Genomic DNA, 16,754 nt, shown 5'->3' with positions numbered 1-16,754 from the left:
GGACACAGTGGTAGATTGGATGAGGGCCATTAAACTGAGTTCAAACCCATGGAAAGATGGAGTCAGTGAGGGTGGGTGGTTCCTGTGCATGGGAGATTGGCTAGCTGCCTGTATAGGCAGAGGGTTCATCAACACTTCTGCTTGTGCCATACCTAGAAAGCATGGGTCAAAGCTGTTTCCCACTTGGCCCACACTTCCTAGGCACAGGTCTAAACGGCTTCCCCTTTGTCTCGCTCCTTTCCAAGGGAAAACCTGGTGAGAGCCAGTGTGGTGTAGTGGTTAAGAGCGGTAGGCCCGTAATCTGGTGAACCGGGTTCACGTCTTTGCTCCTCCACATGCAGCTGCTGGGTGACCTTGGGCCAGTCACACTTCTCTGAAGTCTCTCGGCCCCACTCACCTCACAGAGTGTTTGTTGTGGGGGAGGAAGGGAAAGGAGAATGTTAGCTGCTTTGAGACTCCTTCGGGTAGTGATAAAGCGGGATATCAAATCCAAACTCTTCTTCTTTAGTGACAGTACTAAGACCTGGGAGACCCTGGTTGAAATACCCACTCAGCCATGAAGTTCACTGGGTGACATTGGGCCAGTTGCTTGCTTTCAGCCTAACCTCTCCCCCACAGGGTTGTTGTGAGGATAAAATGGGAAGGAAGAGAGCTGTGAACACCACTTTGAGCTTCTTGGATAGGGATGTAAAAATAAAATAAATGCTAAAAATAAAACACGCCTTTAAGCATGACTGGAGACTACCTCACCATATTTGAGGTATATGCCCTTTCAGAACATGGATGGCAGGGCTCAAGTGTGCTAGGGCAACTGTTTCCCCATTGTGACCCAGGCTGTGTCCTGCCATGGCTGTTTGCCCAGTAGAGCTAGCATGCAAACAGGCACCCACACGGCAAGTGTTTAGCCAAGGTCGCAGAATGTCCTGTTGCTTCAGCAGCTGAGTTACAGGAGAGATATACGTACAGGGAGCAACAGAGACAAGAGCTCTTCCAGGAAATTGAGTTTTATTTAGAAAGCATAACGAAAGAGCAAATGAATAGTGGACCGTTGAAAGCTTTCCAGGAGAGAGGGGAAGCTGTGCTGTGCAACTTCAGCTTCAGAGGCGGCAGAGGGAAGAATGAGACTGCAGTGAGAAAAGAAAAGTTCTAAAAGACTGTGTTCTTTATGCTCTGTTCAAACACAGGCAAAGGAAACGGCAATCAAGGTCATCAAGGTAAATCTAATGGTGTAGAAAGCCAATAAGTTTCCTCAGTCACAGCAAGATTTTCCAGATACAGTGCTTGGAGTTCCAAAGGCTAATTAAGCAGACCGGTTCTGACAGCAAAACTAACAAAGGGTACTATCGGGAGATGGCTCTGGGCAATTCTGGTGTTCTACCAGGTGTTCCAGACCTGTGGCAACAACAACAACAACAACAACAACAACAACAACAACAATAATAATAATAATAATAGGCCTTTACAGACTCCAGAACTGGAAATATGTATCCCTATGCTGAAAAGCAGGAGACAGGACCATTATATGTGTCGATAATCAAGGGACGGGCACACTGTAGTAGAGCAGGATCTTGCACTAGCACTGTTCTCTGAATGTGCTTTCTGCAGGAGCCACATTACTACTGCTGCAATTTGATTGCTTTAGGTGTTTATAATTGTTTAATTTACTGATGATGTTCTCCAGTTTAATTACTGAGTGCAAGAGAGGTGGAATGTAAATGTTTTCAATATGTTGATACATTTGTTCTCATCAAATATCATGCTGGAGTACTGTCTGGATTCTCTAGGGAAGCTCAGCGATAGAGCACCAAAAAAATCAGATGATATGCAAACAATTCACAACTCAAGAACTAAAATGCAGTCCTTTAAAACAAAAAGTGAAAATATCCATGAGCAAGTCACAAAAAACAGTAAAAAGTAGATTGAAATAAAAACCACGAATGAAGACTCTAAATGGAGGGTTGTACTCTATAAATATTGGGGCATATTTAGAATAACAGTGATAACTAGGTATGGATGGCTTTAATCTTCTGCTCTGTTTTGAAATTTGTGTTATAATGTGCTGCACAGTACATTTTATTGCCTTCACATTCTGCTTTTATTGTGTGAATGATTTAGTAGTTTTGGTTTTAAGCTATTGTTAGACACCTTGAGTTTTGAGTATTATCTCTATTGGGGAACCTTCTTTAAGATATATCAACTGAAATGTGATAGACTATCTGTTACAAGAAAATGTTGGCATGTGGCAGTGCCCTTCTATTAGGCTGATGACCACGGTATCAACAAGTGCATGTAAAAGAAATGAGACACCAAAGATATAACACCATTGAACTTACATATCACTTTACACCATCTGTTGCATAATAATTTTCAGCAGAATCAGTTCACACCTTCAGTTGCCAGCAAACAAGTGCAAATAAATGAAGCCATGCGCAAGCACATGCAAATCACCCCTTAGTATGAATTACAGTGTAATATTTTCTATGTCTGCTCAACAAGTGAGTCCCATTGAGCTCAGCAAGAATACAGCCTGACACATACATGTGCTATGTGACTTCAAAATTGGCATGGCCCATATCCAATGGTTTGCAACCCAAGATTGCATTCCTACAGTGTTCTCGGATCCACAACAGGAAGAACCATTTAAGCTGTTGGATGGCATCAATGTAAATCCATAACTAGGGTGTGGGTAGGTGTTCTAATGTTTGCATTCATGCTTTTGAGTCTTTATGACTCTCATATTTTTTGGCACTTTTCAGTAAAAGCCACATTGAGAAAGGAGAGCAATAAATCTCAGGTGGGAGATTCTTTGAAGTTCCTGAACCAAGAAAGAAAAATAAAAAATAAAATAAAATAAATTGTCCAGTAGCAGCTTAGAGACCAACTAAGTTTGTTCTTGGTATAAGCTTTTGTGTGCATGCACACTTCTTCAGATACACTTATTTATTTATTTATTATTATTTTTTATTTTATATATGTTTTGACTGCATCAGACCAACATGGCTATCTACCTGAATCAAGAAAGAAAAAGATGCTCTGGATGGAATTCAGTGTCACACTTTCCCAATAGTTCCACTACTGCAAGTATTTTAGCTTGCCAAACAGAATGATACCCCTCCTCTCCTCCTGAGTGCTGTTCTGGGGGTTCTCCTGACCCCCCCCCCAGCCCATTTCAGAGTGCACAGGGGGAGGAGACAGGGGAAACCCCATTGCACAAGGGAAGTTCTTGCCCAGGGCTTCCACTGACAAGGCTAGTTAGGTGAATTCTGCCTCCTGCCTCTCAAGACTTTCTCAGTCTCAAGCAAGCAAGCAAGCAAGCAAACCTAGCAGGAACCATAAAGCAGGCATACCTTGCACACTGGAGCGTATGTATGCTTCACCAAAATATTTCATTTTCCAGCAAGCTGTTGCTTTATTCAGCAGTGTAATCTTCTGAAAGGATTTGAGATGTGAACCTGGGTGAAATGCACAGCGGTAGCTCGGTCTAGAAGTTGCAAGAGCATAAATCACAGTGGCAAAGTCAGCATTAGCGAACAAAGGTCGAAACCTCCTGGGAAAAAACACACCCTGGCATCAGAAACATATTTCTTGTCTGAAGAGATGTGATCTACAGCCAGGCTTTCAAAGAAATATGCTTCCAATAGTTTCTATGTAGGCAGCTATACAAAAAGAATGACTGGGCTCTTACAAAACCATCTTGCTGTTTGAGAAAAGGTGGGAAAGCAATGGGTGCTTATCTAAATAAGGACCTCCACTTGTCCTCGTATAAACTCTTGAGCTGCTTGTAATGAACTCTGAAGACACTCTGTGTGCAGCACCTATACATGAAGATCAACAGATCCACAAATGATATTTAATTGATGGTGTCCCCTCCCACCATCTGCATTCTGTTTGCTTTGAATTGAAATGAATGGGGTGGGATAACATAATGACAATGTAACTATGCAATTTACATCAAGGCAACATAGCGATGCTATTTATGTGATTTATTACATAAGTTACATAATTTTGCCACAGCAGACAGCAAAACGAATAAGGTAGGTTTCGGTGCAAGACAAACCACAGCAGAATGCAAACAATGCTGTATGGGATGAATACAGGGCAGAGTGGAAGACGATGCCTTCTTACCTCCTAAGTGATGGACCTCCTAAGTGATGGGTGGCCTTCGCAAATTCCCTGAGCTAGCCAACAAAAGAGGTGGCTGTTCTGGTATGATTCAACCACCAATCTGACCAGCTTCTGTATGTGGAATGGGGGAAGCACAATGTCACCTCATCCTTTGTATCAGACGGAAAAATGTTTAGGGCTGGCCCTGCAGAGATGTGAATAAAATGTAATGTCTGTCTAGTGCGCATTGTTGGGGTTGTGGGGAATAGAAGAGCAGGCTCCTTGAGATGACTTCTAATCTAATCACTGTTGTTTCATTGCCAGACTAAGCCCCTTTCTCTTTTTATTAGAAAGTCCAAATACAGAAATTAATAATAGTCATCTGCAATGAGATTAAGCAGCTCACAAACTTAGGCAAAAAATGTTTTACTTCCACCATGCAATGTTAATGAAAACAAACAAATATCAAAGATTGACAGCATGAAAGATTAATTTTTTCCACATTAATAAAGTGAAAGCAGTCTACTGACTCAAAGGCACTCCTGTCATAGATAATTGCTCATTACATTATTATTTTTAGAGTAAATTCACATTATGTCAATTAACAAAAGTGTCTAAATTTAAAACTAGAGTACTGCCAGGGTGCAAAACAAGTTTCGAAAGTGGATTGAAAATAGGACCTTTCACTTTTAAATCAACCAGCTATGAATACTCTTAATTTCAATGGGATTTAAATGCAATCATGGATTTGTTCACACAGCAATTTTTATTACTTGTTTTCTCCATACCTGATTACAGTATACTAGATGGCTAGCAGCTAAAATGTCTGAATTCAGTGTGTGAATTGAAAAGCTTTTCATCTGAATTGATGTGAATGGATATAAACGTCCAACAGCGAAATGACTGCGTTGCATTTGTGAATATGTGTACCTGAACCAACCTCATGTGACTCAATTGTGTGAAACAAAACTGCAACTTTCAGATTTGTGTGTCCCTATCCAGAACCCCACAACTGAGAATATTTGGATGTGAGATGTTGATATAGTCAAGAACCTGATTAAGACGAGCAGCTTTTGTTCTTTGAAGCTTTTGTGTTACACTATTTAATGGTTTAATTTAGCGTAACTTGAACTTTATACCCCAGTTTCTGTAAAAACTCATAGTAAAAACACAGTAGGACAAAATATAATAGGTCAAAAATTAAAAGCAAATTTTAAAACAACAAATCAAGAATAACAATCAAATAGCAGCCTTTGAAGTATTAATAAACAGCAGCACAAAACTAAAAACTCTAGCAGGTAGCATAAAGAGTTGAAAACAGCAAATTTTGGGTCACTGGAATAAAAAGGTAAACTGTTTTAAGTTGGGCAAAGTGTGGTACTCACCCAGTAGGGAATTTGATAATCTTGGCATCGCTACTATTATACCTGTCCTTCTGATATCACAATTGGATGGAGCAGAGAACAGGGTCTCCAGGGCTGATCATAGAGGACAGAAATGCTTATCAACATTTCCAGCTGATTCTCTGAACCCCCCTCAAAAAACAAAACAAAACCAAATCCACGTGTGCACATGCATCTTCCATCATTGTGCAGGCACTGACTTTGGTATCTTGATAGTCAAGACAAATTCCAGAGTCCAACACTCCACACTCCCCTCCAATGCCTATTCCTGGTACAGTCATACCTTGGATCCAGAACACCCTGGAACTCGGACATTTTGGCTCCCGAACGCCGCAAACCCAAAGTGATTGTTCTGGTTTGCAAACGTTCTTTTGGAACCGAATGTCCGACGGGGTTCTTGCGGCTTCTGATTGGCTGCAGGAGCTTCCTACAGCCAATGAGAAGCTACGATTTGGTTTTTGAATGTTTTGGAAGTTGAACGGACTTCCGGAATGCATTCCGTTTGACTTCCAAGGTACGACTGTATAGCTGGAGGGAGAGAGATAAAAGATTAGAGACACATGACAGTTCTATTGGGGTTGAATCAAGTTGTGAGAGAATGGTCCCACTTCCCCTGCAACAGCCATTTTATTATTTCCATGTTCCATCATGCTAGAACTCAAAACGTGAAAAAGAGGCAGAAGGGGAGAACTATAACGAGAGCATTGGGGCAGTGTTCAGGGGAGCTAGCTATACCTTTATTCATCATACTCCATCATACTTTATTCATTTTCCTCCCCCCCCCCGGTCTCTCTCTCTCTCTCTCTCTTTCTTACACCCCCCACAAGCAGACTCTCAACAATCTGTGACCACAGATCATTAGGCTATTTTGGGGTGGGTTTTTTTGAGAGGGCTCTTTAGGGTTTTTGCCTAAATATTCTTATTCTTTTGCAAACTCAGGTGTTCCCCTGTCTTGTTTCTACTATCCCCCTTTGCTGCAGAGCAGTCACAAACCCAGCACCTGAGTTCACAATTAGTATATATGGTGATAGTTTCTTACAACATGATTCCTTCTTTTTAAAAAAGCAGCACAGACCTGAATTTCTTTATGGTGGAATCTTCTCCCCAAGAACTCTGATTAATAACATTTTCTTTCCTGAGTCACGTAGCTGCTTGAAGCTTATAATGTAAGTGCCACCCACTAATTTATTTGTTGAGTCAAGTGAAATGATTTCATATTTCAGCAATCACAAAGGCCAAGGATGTGCAATCAGTTCTGAAGCAGAACACCCTACTGATTTTCGTTAAGTAGCTCTTCAAGACAAAAAGAGTAGAAATGACACATTCTATCCCTGTACTGGGAATACTAAGCTCAATGGTCTCTTCCTCATTTACTCTTACATTGGCTGCTGGCACTCTGTGGGCTGGATTGGGTAGGGAGGGGAAAGAGGTAGCCAAACAGGCAAGGTGATACTAACAGCAGAAATACAAAAAGTCTTTGGATTTGATTAATTTGGTTTGGATTTAATGACCTCTCTGTGCCTTGCCAACAAAGGTCCGTATAGTTAAAGCTATGGTTTTCCCAGTAGTGATGTATGGAAAGAAGGCTGATCGCTGAAGAATTGATGCTTTTGAATTATGGTGCTGGAGGAGACTCTTGAGAGTCCCATGGACTGCAAGAAGATCAAACCTATCCATTCTGAAGGAAATCAGCCCTGAGTGCTCACTGGAAGGACAGATCCTGAAGCTGAGGCTCCAGTACTTTGGCCACCTCATGAGAAGAGAAGACTCCCTGGAAAAGACCCTGATGTTGGGAAAGATGGAGGGCGCAAGGAGAAGGGGACGACAGAGGATGAGATGGTTGGATAGTGTTCTTGAAACTACCAGCATGAGTTTTGACTAAACTGCAGGAGGCAGTGGAAGACAGAAGTGCCTGGCGTGCTCTGGTCCATGGGGTCATGAAGAGTCGGACACGACTAAACAACTAAACAACAACAACAACAACTGTGCATTCCAGCCCCATTCTAGCTCTCCTCTGTGTCTCTCTCTCAGTCTCTGGTTTGTTTTGCTACAATATCATACAATGTCTGACTCTTCCAGGAGGAGGTAGTGTTAATTAACTTTCTGAGCTTTATACTGAACTTCTAAAGGGAAGTGGGGCTGCTTGTACACATGATCCGCCACTCAGGCTATGAAGAGAGTGCTGTGGTTGGGAAATGATTCTAACCAATGCTTTCATTTATAAAATACTTTGATAAACAGAAACCCTTAAAAATCAGGCCTGCACAAACTTGAGATCAACCAAGGCAAAAGCAGCCCACCACCAATATATTTGCAACTTCGCAAAGAGGAAGCAAAATCAAGAGCTTTGTTGACACCCTAGCAAGCCACCACATAGGGCTGGAAGTCTACAATCAGGTTAGGGGTTCATAAGTTGTATACATCTATTAAAGAGAATCATTTTATGCATAAAATGGCTATGAGCTAGTTCGCACATGAAGCCAAAGCTAACCATAGCTTAGTGTGAATGCATAAGAGTGAAGTTTCCTGCAGAGGAAATCACAGTCAGCCATGTTGTGTGAACCTGGGATCATGGTTTGTCTTGCTCCAGACAAACAATGAGTCATAAACCCAAGCATAAGCTTTGGTAGCAGCTTGCGGTTTGGAAAAATGTAAACCACAAGCTTAAGCTTGGACAGTATGCTAAACCAAACCATGTCTTAGCTCACAGCAATGCAGCAGCAGGACCAGAGTAGCCCTCACATTATGAGATCCACACACTCATTTTCACACTCACACTTTTTTAGGGGGTGATTTAGTGTTACATGCACTGTAACACTAAGGAAGATTTTGGACATTACATGGCAGGAAAGAGTTTCAAACAAAGATGGGCTCTCCCAAGCCCACATTCCCAGCATTCTTGCATTATTATTATTATTATTATTATTATTATTATTATTAGTTTCATATGGCCTGAAATAAGTTTCAGTTTGTCCTACCACATCCAGTTTCTTATTGCCATCAGACAATAAGAAACTTATTTCAGGAACTTGTAACTAGTTTCCTAGGATGAGTTGATAATGAGAACTAGAGCTGGGTTTCCTTAGCATTTTGATGCCTCTTCACCCAAAGCCTTTCACCCAGTACAGTGGTACCTCGGGTTAAGTACTTAATTCGTTCTGGAGGTCCGTTCTTAACCTGAAACTGTTCTTAACCTGAAGCACCACTTTAGCTAATGGGGCCTCCTGCTGCCGCTGCACCGCTACCGCACGATTTCTGTTCTCATCCTGAAGCAAAGTTCTTAACCCGAGGTAATATTTCTGGGTTAGCGGATTCTGTAACCTGAAGTGAATGTAACCTGAAGCGTATGTAACCTGAGGTACCACTGTAGTTTAATAGAGATGTTTAAAAGTATGGTGGGGGCAGGGGAATATGAAACTCTGCAGCACCCCATAGGCCAATTGCTGAGGAACTGAACATTATTTCCCCCAGTCATATCTTCTGAGACTTGCCCTCAGTGAACTCACAAGAGCTCCCCAAAACATGGCATGGCCCAGTTCTGCAAAGCAGTAGACCATGGCTTCTGCGAGGTCTATGATGCTCCAGCTTTTTTACTCTGCCCCCCCCTAATTTCTTTTTGAAATGTAAACTACATCTCAAACAGTTCCATTGAATGAACATTATTATTTTTCTGGGAAGCCAGAGAATGAGAATTAATTATGATAGGATTTCTTTGATTTTACAATTACTAACATAAACTAAAATTCATATTACCATTACATTTAAAAGGACACAGCTCTACCCGTTAATTTGGAAAACCCATTAAACCAGTGTTTAATAAATAAGAGGATGGAATCTTGAATGGGATTAGACAGTTTCTTTTAATGGGAGGCATTCAGATGTAACACATTGATAGGTAACAGATAAAGACTAATCCTCTGACATAAACTGACAGCGCTCTATTGGATTAAATTGTGCTACTTCAGTGGAGCTTTGCTAATATATAGCAGCTGGGAAATTAGACCATAATACATGTATTATCTTTGAAGCACAGGCTCTCAAACTTAGCCAAACTTATTACTACCATCCATTCTTGTAATTGTCCAGCCCCTACTAACCCTCCCAAAGGGGTTTTTGCATGTTTCCATACTTTGATATAAGGCTTGGGTTCACAGATATCTTATGTGAGTGGAAAGAAACTAATCCAGAATGCGGCAGCTAGACTGGTGACTGGAAGTGGCTGCCGAGACCATATAACACTGGTCCTGAAAGACCTACATTGGCTCCCAGTACATTTCTGAGCACAATTCAAAGTGATAGTCATTGTTTGTATGTGGGTCTTTTATCCATTTCCTCATCACACAATCAATCACTCACTCACTCAATCAATCAATCAATCAATCAATCAATCAATAGCTGAACTGGGTTCCACACAGCCAGAAAAACAAATTAACTGAAAAAGTCTCAAAAACAAAAATGCAAAATAAATAGCAAAAACAAAAATGCCAAACTTAATCCATTCCGGAAGTTCGTTTGACTCCTGAAATTTTCGAAAACCAAGGCTCAGCTTTTAATTGGTGCAGATGCCCCAGAAACAATAGCCAAAAGCCGCATCAGACATTAGAAAACTGGAACACTTACTTCCGGGTTTTTAGCGTTTGAGAACCAAGGTGTTTGAGAACATAGATACCACTGTATATTTATTATTTGTAATCCAATGTATGTTGATGCTTTAAAGCCTGGAGGGGTAGTCTATGGCCCTCCAGATGTTGCTGAGCTACAACACTCATTATCCCTTGGTGACTGGGGCTGATAGAAGTTGTGGTCCAACAACATCTGAAGGACCCCATTCCTGCTTTAGAATCAAATTCTGCATATCTTCATCAAAGCTGAACCAATGCATGGAGATCAGAAATATTTTATAATTTGTTTTCTTTGAAACTGTCTGACTTTTAAACATGATTAGGATTGTGCTATCTTGTGTGATTAAAATCAGTGGGACAATAGTTAATAATGACTAACATGCTGTTGATATTAATGGAATTTAAACTGAGCAGAGTTTTTCTGCGTTGTTGCCCAAGAATCTAGATTCTGGTGGCTTTATTTTGAGTATGTTCTCTGAGGCAAAGAAATGACTTTGCATTCCTGTTTGCATTACAAGTCAAAATTCAGGGTAAACTGTCATAAAGTAGAAGTCTCTTAATTATCTGATGAATGAGCTGATTCTTGAGAGTTTATTTTGTGTTTGCTGGTTTACAGAGCGATGGAATGATGCCTATCAGAATGCCATTTGATTTGGAATAAGAGGGTCTTATCCTCCTTGGATTGGTTGGAACTTGTCTCAGATATACGTGAACAACGCATTTCTCATTATAACAAAAACAAAAGACTTGACAATGAGATTATTGGAAATCCATTAATTACAACCATTATAAGAGTTAATACAGCGTCCTAGAAAACGTATCTTTGTACTTTTTGGCAGATTTTACCTTGTGTCCTGTAAAACCAATAAGAACAAAACAGCTAAGTTAATCAGTTTAATTAAGCTCTTTGCATCCCAATTTATTGTTTCCATGTGATTACAAGAAAGAATAGTAAAACTAATTATCCCATTGTTACACTCTGTTCAGCAGAATGTATCTAATCAAATATTTTTTTTATATAAAAAAACACACATGCTGCACAATTAATTTTAAATCAAACACAATTCTTACACAAAGTGCTGTATTTTTCACCCTCCCCCAGGAACACTGTTCTTCTAACATCATTTAATTATTAGGACACAATTAAAGTTTTTAAAATTATTTCACAGTTTGGCTCACTTGGGGGATGGAATGGAGGGAGGTGCTGACGTCGATGCGATGCAAAGTCCACCATTCTTACATGGGAATCTTGCTAAGAGCTTTGGCAAAATTATTCTCTGTGTACTTTGTGGTCTCATTCCAATTATAGCTAATCAAATGACTTGCTGCTGTGAGCTCCTGAATGCCAGCTTTCATGACATCAGATCAGCTAGAGTATACATTAAACAGTAATTTACAGCTGCTTGTGCAGGAAAGCACACACACAGAGTCCACCTCCCCAAATAAAACTCCATCCCAGAAGACACAATCTTATTAGGGAATATACAACAAATCTATTTGCTACTGGGCTGAAATGAAGGTCTCACTCTGGTGTATAAAGCTCTTCTTAGAATTCTTCCTGTCCTTGGAGATGAGGATCCTGAGTTTCCCAGGTGTCCTCTTCATTTCAGAGAGAACCTGCTGGGATCCTTACTCTGAGAACTTAGACACCTGTGTCATCAAAGAACCCACTATATTGTTGTGTTATTTGATTTCTTCCTTTCACTATCCTTCAGCCCCCCCCCCCCCCCCAGTTCTCTCTCATCACTAGGATATAAAATCCCAGATTCCTTATTAGGTCCTCTTTTTGTGTATCTCTTTCCTTGTTTTCTCTGAGGCAATACATTTATTTATTTATTGCATTTATATTCTAGCTTTTTATCTGAGGAGATCAAGGTGATGTACATGGTTCACACCTTCAAGAGTATGAAACTGCATTTAGCAGTGAAACGAAATGTCCCTCTTATCAAATTAACACATGCCTGTCTTCAGAAATTTGGTGGTGATAGCGGACTCTAGAAGTACTACGTATGTTGGGAGGACTGTGAAGTGAAAGTGAAGCATTTACATAGAAGTCGTGCAATGTTTTTGATGGTTTTTGAATGTCATAGATAATTTAAATAAGAGACAGTGTTACGAAAATTAGAAAATGAAAAGTTAAGCGGCTGCCAATCAGTTCACAAGCCAGGTTAATATTGAGATCAATGGAAGCATAACGATCGCTAGAACTGACGAGGGGAGGAAGTTCGGGGATGTTGCTCCCACCTTCTTTGGTCGGAACAAAGAACAGAAGAAACAAAACATGACATCAGTGCTTCCCTTCCTTATCAATCATCCCAGTGATGTTGCACTTAATTGCCAGAATACTGGAAGCACAGAGCAGCTTTACATTTTATGGAGCTCTTGAGCAGAATACTGCCACGACCCTGGTGTACAACAGTGACTTGGACACAGAGTCTGAGGCTGCAGAGCTACCTGCTGAGAGACTAGGCCTACCTGGTTCAGGGCTCTGAGCCAGCTGCTGGTCAGAAGACTACTTAGCCTGAGGTTGGCATACAGGGGCCACAGAAAACCTCCCATAGCACTGGGGTATACAGGATCAGGACCGTCTCCTGAGCCTGAGGAACCAAATGCCTTCCACATTTGGTGGTCCAGTGATGCAGAGAAACCACCAAACAGAAGGCCATAGATCAGAGGAGTACCTTTCTTCAGGCCAGAGACAAGCTAAGTTCTCCACAAGGGATGGAGCCTGGGAGAAGTGATCTGGGGACAGAGGGTTAAGGCTCAGCTTGCTTTTGACCTTTGTTGGAGCAAGCTATACACTTGGAGCTGTCCATGGTCCTGTAGCTATGGATCTCTCTTGCCCTGTGGGCTTTTCTGCAGAACCAGAGCAACACGAATGACCTTCCCCTATATATCTTAATTATAATGGTAACATTTACTTATAAAAAATGGGATAATTTGGAGGAGGGAGAGCCCTCTGCTCATACACCCCAGATTTTCCTTAGATTGATTTGTACATCTTATTGACTTTCTGTAGCTATATTCTAAAAAACTAATAAAAGGTAAAGGTAAAGGGACCCCTGACCATTAGGTCCAGTCGTGACCGATTCTGGGGTTGCGGTGCTCATCTTGCTTTATTGGCCGAGGGAGCCGGCGTACAGCTTCCGGGTCATGTGACCAGCATGACTAAGCCGCTTCTGGCGAACCAGAGCAGCCCACGGAAATGCCGTTTACCTTCCCGCTGGAGCGGTACCTATTTATCTACTTGCACTTTGACGTGCTTTCGAACTGCTAGGTTGGCAGGAGCAGGGACCGAGCAACTGGAGCTCACCCTGTCACGGGGATTTGAACCACCGACCTTCTGATCAGCAAGTCCTAGGCTCTGTGGTTTAACACACAGTGCCATAATCATATATTAAACATGCACACATCTCAAATGTCTATAGTCCTAATTGGGGCACTGTACTTTGAAATGCTTATGATTCTTTCCTCCAGAGGTTGATATAGGGCATCTATGTACTTTAAAGTGTGAAGAACCCCACTAACTGATCTGTAAACAATTTCTAAGCCCAAGACGTGATGTTACAGATATTACCACAGATGCTGTAAGTGTAGTTCCATCCTACACCATTATTAGAGATCTAGGGTGAATGTGTCCTGGAGTTGTCAGTATGAAGGAGAGAGAAAAAGAGACATAGTATGAGAAAAAGAAAAGAAAATGAAAACATGAAATTATGGGGGAAATTCTAGTCTCTTTAAAGTCATAAAGTCAAATTAGCATGTGATCAGGATTTTACATGCATTAGAAATGGCAATTTTAAATGTCCACCTCTCAGCAAAATAAGCTAAAATTTGATTGTACAAAGGTGATTAGTAATTTAAATGTTCTGTGGTAAAATACACCCACCTACTATTAATGGGGAACTATCAGGTGAATTGTCCTTCAGTGGGTATATGTATGATTTCCAGTATGGATTACGTATTTTAAAAAGTAACATTAGCATTTTTTACTTGATAATATATTTTATTTAATATATCAAGTGATGTTTTTTTAAAATAAAAATCAGAATTTTATGTAACTGCAAAAACTTTGGCGAGTTGAAACCATATTTTCAGAATTTGGTAAGTGAACGCTGAATTCTATTCTGTCCTTGGCTTTCACTGCTGCACACACGCTTGCTATTAGATATGCCATTTGCTCAGCCGTTTGGAGTGCTGAAATCAATAATTACGATCACACACAGGGCTGCTAGATGACTGCCTGACCCAAATAATAATTTTTGAGATAAAAATATACCCATCAGCTTGACCGATTTCCAATTGTGTAATTTCAGTACAGCTATATTTGGGGAAATTGTTGATGCAAACTGGTCATTTGAAAAACAACAACAAATTTTTGGCTTCTTGGTTACACATCAGCTTGCTAAAATAACTTGGTTTTCACAAAGGCAAAAGTTCAAAGGGGTAGCGGCAAATTTTGAAGTGCAGGAGTTTAGCATCACAGCTCCTCAGAATGCCCCCCCCCGAGAGTTCTGGTTACAAAGATGGCAATGAAACATTGGGAGAAGCTCCAAAAATGGCAGAGAAATGGGAGAGATCCTGTTTGTAAGGTTGTCCTGCATAGAACCTCTCCCCATGTTTACAAAATTAGCAGTTTTATAGAGAAAAGCAACCTTGTTTCTATCTTCGAGGTTCAAGTAAGTAGTATTGGGTTAGTGAAGGAGAATGAGCATGCATTTACAATGAGTGAATTATGTTCTACCATCTTGTACTCATTCATGCCCAAGATACCTAAGGGAGTCATCCAGACAGCGACATTCTTGGGATGGGGATAGAAATTTACTGGGTGGTAGCTGACTAAATTATACTCAGAGTAGACCGATTGACATGAACATACGCTGGACTAATTTAAGTCCATTTATGTCAGTGGGTCTACTCTGAATACAATTTAACCAGATACGACCCATTGCCACAACTATTGCTATTGAACATGTTTATTCTTAATGGCATACAAAAGAGTCATGCAGCTAGAATCAGGTGAAACAACAAGCTGTCTTTTGCAGCTAATGAGTGCAGGGATCACCATGGACTTTGGAAAGACTTCATCACAAACATAGAGCTTTGTCTGAGCTGCAAAACCTAGCTGGTTGAAAGCATAGTAGTGATGGGATGTATTACACATTAGAGACTTTCAGATAAATTGGTTCTATGAGAATCCCACTTCAGAATGACTGGCAAGCTACTCACCTACCCCTTGCTATTGTGGGGCTTCCCTTAACGTTGGTCCAGAAAGCACAGCTTGTGCAAGGCTGTTGAAGGGAGGCAACTTATTGACAGAGCATATCACAAATGTTGAAAGAGTAACACTGGTTGTCAGTATGCTACTGGGCCAAGGTCAAAGACATGCTATTGGAATAGCCCTGACCTACTTACCTTGGGGAACACTTTATGTTGTACATACTGTCCTGAACCCCTGGCTACAAGTCATTTTGTCAAGTCCCCAGTCCAGGGTCAATCCACATGTCCAAAGTCTCACAGAGATCCTGAAGTATTCAAGTTGAAGTCCTTCAACACGAGCAGTTGAGCAGACACAGCACCTCACCTCTGCTGCCCTTTTGTACTTTGAATGCTGACTGCAGCCTCTGGGCTTGATGAGGCATGTGACCCTCACCTGTCCTGAGCCTACTCCAGCTGAAGAATCACACACCTCCTTCCAGAGCTAGTGAGCCCCACCTGGCCAGCTAGGGAGCTGGGCGGTGAGCCCTTACCTGCCTCAGCCTCCTGGAGCACCCTGCCTGGTGCTCCCTATGCCTCAGAGCCCACTATGTTCATGGAGATAGGACACCTCTGGCTCTGGTGATGGGTCCTGCTGCTCTGGTTCCTGTGCACTGATCACCATCCCCTCATCATCCTCTGAGTACTTCTTACACCAATCTCTCCTTCCCCATCCCCAGCTTGCTCTGGTGTGTCCCAGTCCTGGTGACACCCTTTTCCAGGATCTTCTTCCTCCTCTTCCTCTTCCCTGTTGTCTTGCCAGTTCATGACATATATGCCTGCCTGGTCACTTTGATCCTAGGGAGAGACATATTTATCAGTGCCATATGCTCTCAAGATCTGTCCTATGTCCACTAAGAATAGGGATTTTGGAATGTTGCTTCCAATGAACATCAGGCAAGTATCAACATTTAGGCACCTGAGACTTTCTCTGTAGGGTGGGCCAGTTGTGTTGCTATACTACATTAATCTACTGATTTGTGGCACATTTTGTGGTTGTTTTATGAATGTAACTTTACCAGTGATTTTATGCTACTCATTGTCATGATATTTTTTCTTAATGTATAGAAAGTTGTGCCTTACAAACAATAAATAATATTGTGGGAGGGGAAAAATAATGGTCAAGGTGAAACAATGGTAACCCAAATCTGCTCTTCCTAAATCTGGAAGGAAAGAAACACCACCACATGTTCCTGATGAATGGAATTTTCTGTCTTTTGTGAAGCTACTGAGGCTTCTCTCAGAGGTGGGAAATTCCCTCACCCACCCCAAGTTTCACTTGTTTGGTTACAAGAATAATTTGACCTGTGTCATCAGAATTCTGGGGGAGGGGATGCATTAGCAAAATGTCTTTTGATCCTAATTAAAA

At 41.2% G+C, this 16,754-nt stretch overlaps 1 long non-coding RNA gene across 2 annotated transcripts in view; it reads left to right on the top strand.

Moving 5' to 3' along the window:
- Positions 1 to 1,080: 1,080 nt before the first annotated feature.
- The window catches only part of LOC308464896, a 192,192-nt gene continuing 176,518 nt past the window's right edge, over positions 1,081 to 16,754 (top strand). The window contains exons 1-2 of one of the 2 annotated variants that reach the window (XR_013980178.1): positions 1,081 to 1,214; positions 10,746 to 11,217. This is a non-coding gene — a long non-coding RNA (uncharacterized lncRNA). Of the gene's footprint in view, positions 1,215 to 10,745; positions 11,218 to 16,754 lie in introns of those variants that run through there. The other variant, XR_013980177.1, reaches the window with a different exon arrangement.

This window comes from Podarcis pityusensis (assembly GCF_964106645.2).
Source record: "Podarcis pityusensis genome assembly, chromosome: 1".
NCBI lineage: Eukaryota > Metazoa > Chordata > Lepidosauria > Squamata > Lacertidae > Podarcis > Podarcis pityusensis.
This window is presented reverse-complemented; position numbering and strand designations above follow the sequence as displayed.